Below are 5,177 nucleotides of genomic sequence, written 5' to 3' on the forward strand. Positions count from 1 at the left end.
GACATTTCTTTAGGATAAAATCACAAGTTTTGGGGGCTTTGAATGACTGATGGTGGTAGGAGGGAGTTAAAGGGTCAAGTTCCGCCTGACTAAATTTCCCAATGCCTCACAAGAAACTATGTTTGTCAGTGACTGCTACAAAATGTCAATCTCAACTTCGAAGCACTATATTCTTAGTTTGAATAATGTTTCCGAGGTTTGTTCCCAGCTTTCATTGCTCTCGTCTATGTTTTAGCTTTCGTGTTTCAGCTTGTTTGATTGGTGTGACCAGATTGGGTTTTATAGTCTATACTGAGAACATAAAGTTGGACAAAGGCCAGAAAGCATGTTGTACCTCTAAACTCTGGAATTTTGCTCATATCTCAGTGGCAATGACACAAGGAGAATAAGTGAGAGGGATAAAGGCCAAATAATGGGGTGCACAATGGGGTAAAACTTGCGAAAACCAAGTGTTTGAGCCTTAGGTTCACAGCTTAGCTTCAATAACTTTCCTCATTAAAGGAAAACCTGAAAGAAAACTCATTTAGTAGGGCATGTGAATACATTCACCCTAAAATCCACCATGTCAATCTGCAGACAAAACACAACACTGTTATTTTTGTTTCTTTATTTGGCAGAGCTATCTGATTAAGGGGCATGGTAATGTTTGGATAAGAACCCATAACGTGAGTTGTGGAATAGCATGGGACTCAATTCGCAGTATTCAGATGGCACTTAATAGACAGTGACTGCTTTACTCTGGGGATGATGGTATTTAAATAAACAGCACATTGCATGCTCACCACAGACCTGGCCAGACATCCCGCTCGCTGATAGCTAAGAGCGTTTAGCCTCATGTTGTTTATGGTACCACATGTTTATTGGTGTTGATCCAGGTATTAACCAGGCCTTGTTTCCCACGAATCGCAAGAGAAAGTGAAAATATTATGCTTACAGATAATTGTTAGTCCATAGTCGACAGTCTCCAAAGAAGTAGGACTGCATTTAAGTTTGATTATGATTTGTTTGAAAAGGTCATGAAGAACTTGCCATGGATGATGCAGCATAAGAAAGAAGTACTCAGAGCTTTCTTCTTGTTGCTTGTTCCTTCAGGGATGATTGTAACGATAAAGCAAGGCAAGTCTGGGAAAAGGTTTAGAGTGCCAATGGTACTGGCAAACATCCATAATCAAGAAGCCAAGTGCCATTTCTTGGTCATGTGTGGCAAAACATTTAGGTTTATACTTTGTTCCATGATGCTGTCAATCAAAACACACTCCAGTACACTAAGAAATAATGTAATAATGTGTTTTGTATCTAAAAAAAAAAAAAAAACTTCCATGATATCAAAACTGCGATTGATCATTTAAAATAAATGTTAGTCATACTTTATAATGAATTAATCTGTGGAAAATTTACAGAAAAATTCCAATAGTTTCCAATAGAAAAACATGCTTTAGCAGGGTTTTCCACTTTAAATAAATAAATAAATAAATTCTAAGATACTAAGTCATGCCTATGAGATAAGAAGTAAAAATTATGACATAAAAATTTTAATGCCATAATTATTGCTTTTTATCTCATAATTTCAACTTTTTATGTCATAATTATGATTTACCAAAGCATGATTTCTTTCTTACGTGTTGGAAATGGACTACCATAGATTACTGAGATGCAAGATGGCGCTTTCATTTTAAGTGAACAGATATCTGTTGCAATGGCAATTAGAAAATGACAATTAGCATTAGAGAGCCGCATAATATATTTTTTAGCCATGAATACTATTTAACCTCACTGAATACAACATTTAAGGGTTAGAGCAGGTAGAAATAGCTCCTTAGGGAAAACAGTGCAGGTGTCCACTTTATATGGAAAAGAGCTTTTACATCTGGAAATATGTTAGGTTTTTCTGCTCTGACATCTGATATTTACCTTTCTCCCTAAAAAGTTCAAAGTAAATGGAGTCAGACAAATCCAGATAAGCCTAAGGCATATGAGGTGGGCTTCTTGGGCTCAACTCCCAGGTGTAGTCTAGATATCATTCACATTCCCTGAAGAAAAAATACTGACACTGATCACCTTGGTCTTTACTAAACAGCTGTATAAATGAATAACATGTAAAAGGAAAAACCTGCCAGATCATTTTTTTCAGCGTAATTAAATTATATTCTTTACAAATAATTTTATTGATACAATTGTCTGATTGATTTTATAGTCTCAAGCATTTAGAAATCACGCAAAAGAAAATTAAGCAGTTTTACTACAAAAAAACCATGGTTCATTTTTGTAAGGGTTGTGATGTCCACATGTTTTTGTTGAAGAAATTATAGAGGCTGTAGCATTTCTATTGCAAAAAGGTGGCCAAAAATTAAAGATTAAGTGGATATTTGAATTAGCCTAAATGTTTGGTCAATATTAAACAGGGATTTGATCGTCCTGTAAGTGTAACAGCAGCAATTACCAGGCCTTTGGCGCCTTTTACAGGCATTTGTAATATGTAATGTACATAAATTGTTTCATTTGTATTACATTATGTATTTTAACAGTGTTATTCAATGAAACCATATAATTATTAACTAACCAATCATTATTATAGCGGGCGTGGGCGCGGATGCGGGAATGGCGCGTCGTGTGCTTAAGCCTGTTAAAGCCTACTGCGTTCACCGTAAAATGCATTTTTTATAATGATATATGTTCATGTTTATATTTTTATTTATGTATATGTATGTTAATTTTAATATTAATATAGAACGAAAGTTTTTTTTTTGAGCAACTGGGATGGTGCCCCCCTGGGAGTTGGTGCCCTACGCAAACTGCGTACTCTGCGTATAGGGAGCGGCGGTACTGTGTCCAGGGCCTTTAAGTCCCATAAATACACGATGACCCAACGGTTTAGAAGATTTTTATATGATCCTGAGGAATAATCATCAAGAGACTGATGCTTTTTATAGTGCCAGCCATGATCCTGAAGTGGATGCTCCATGTCTGCCTGTTACTGAATTAAGAAAGAACAGTTTCCTTTTTCAAGCATTCCCACACGAGAATAAAATAAATGTTGGATCTTAATAATTTTACTTTAAGATATATGACATACAATACTATTCAAAGGTGTCGGGTCAGAATGTTTTTTGTTTTTCTTTCTTTTGTTTTCTTTTTCTTTTTTTTGAAAATTAAAGAAATTAGTATTCAGCAAGGATGCATTCAACTGATCAAAAGTGACAGTAAAGACACTTATAATTTACAAAAAAATGCTAAAATAAATATTTACAAAATGCTGTTCTTTTGAACTTTCTATTTATCAAAAAATCCTGAAAAAATTTATTACAGTTTCCACAAAAATATTAAGCAGCACAACTGATTTCAACATTAATAAAAAGAAGAAATTTTTCTCGAGCAGCAAATCAGCATATTAGAAGGATTTCTGAAGATCATGTGACACTGAAGACTGGAGTAATGGCTGCTAAAAATTCAGCTTTACTATTAAAGGAATAAATTACATTTTAAAATATAATAAAATAGAAAAGGTATTTTTAATTTTAATAATATTTCACAATATAATTTGTCATCAAAATATACAGCCTTAGTAAGCATGAGAGATGTCTTTCAAAAACTTGTAACATGTAAAAAATCTCATAGACCCCACATTTTTAAACGGTGATGCAGCTGCACTAGTAAGACTAAGTTATTAAATCTAAATAAATCCTGAGAAAAAGTTGCAGAACAATATGTTAACCAAATGTCTTCCTGATCTCTTGAGCCTGCTGACTCTTCATTCATTAACATCTCAGTCTCTAGTAATCTCACAGTATCACATATATCAGGAAAAGACAGGATGCTTGGGAAGAAAGAATGTCATGGTGGATAGTCTCACATAACTGACAAATGGCAATAGTATGTCAGAAGCAATACAAAGATCTCAAGTTACTGACACTGCTTCTTTTCAATGGGAAACAATGTCCTCTATGGTTCAGCGAGGTGACTGAGCTGTGACGCAGTAAAGATGGCCAGATAATGTTCAAAGCATTAATTGTATTTGTGAAATGAAGACAAGTCATAATTGATGGCTAACATGCTGTGACAGTCACTGTCTGACTGGTGTGAATGTAACATTATCAGAAGGACAGACATGTTAAAGGGGTCATATGATGCGATTTCAAGTTTTCCTTTCTCTTTGGAGTGTTACAAGCTGATTGTGCATAGATAAGATCCCTGAAGTTGCAAAGACTAAAGTCTCAAAACCAAAGAGATATTCTTTATCAAAGTTAAGACTCTGCCACGCCCCCCTAAAACGGCTCATTCTAACACGCCCCCACATATCTACCCCACTATGTGGAAATATTTGCATAATCCCGCCGCAAATGTGCACGCAAAGAAAGAAGGCATGGTGTCAGTAACCGCAGTTAGTGTTGAAGCAGCCATGTCAAGGAGACGCTGTGTGTTTCTAGGCGAAAGCAAAAGCACTTTATTTAGCCTTCCGAAAGTAGATGCATTTAGGAATCTTTAAGATTACTTACAACAGAACAGCAATGCATTTTATGGACGACCGTTTCGTGAACCTAGGAGAGGAGGTAATGCGGACTTTGCTATGACAATCAGGCGCTTCTGAATCAGCTACTGTTTAGTTATTAGTTTAAGTATTTGCTATTGACCGTTCAAATGCGGAGTTTTGCGCATCGTGTGTGTGAGAAAGAGAGAGAGAGCGCTCGCGCGTGAGAGAGGGGGTCACATCACAGTGGAGTCAGCTGTCCGTGGCTTGTGTACTGCAAACACATACCAGCTTCATCACTGTGTCTGTCACGCGACTCTGTTCCCCTTTCGGGCTCTGTCTTTACATTTATTTTGAAAGATGAAGCTCACGATTATGGTAAGGGGCGTTACATTTCCGACGAGTGCTTGCGGTGTTCAGCCAATCACAATGCACTGGGTCAGCTGGCCAATCAGAGCAGACTGCGCTTGTCGGAAGGAGGGACTTTGTAGAAAACGAAGCGTTTGAGAGAGGCGGGGCATAGAGGACCTACAATAATGTACAGTATTTGAAAAATAATGTGTTTTTTGAACATTAAAGCATGTCAACATATTCTGTTACACCAAATACACAAAATAATGATCTTTAAAAAAAGCACCATATGACCCCTTTAAATGATATAAATGCGTATTTGCTGAATGCTGACGGCAAACAAGAAAGTATTATAATGTTT

Source organism: Sinocyclocheilus rhinocerous, unplaced genomic scaffold, assembly GCF_001515625.1.
Source record: "Sinocyclocheilus rhinocerous isolate Xijiao unplaced genomic scaffold, SAMN03320098_v1.1 scaffold193, whole genome shotgun sequence".
Lineage (NCBI taxonomy): Eukaryota > Metazoa > Chordata > Actinopteri > Cypriniformes > Cyprinidae > Sinocyclocheilus > Sinocyclocheilus rhinocerous.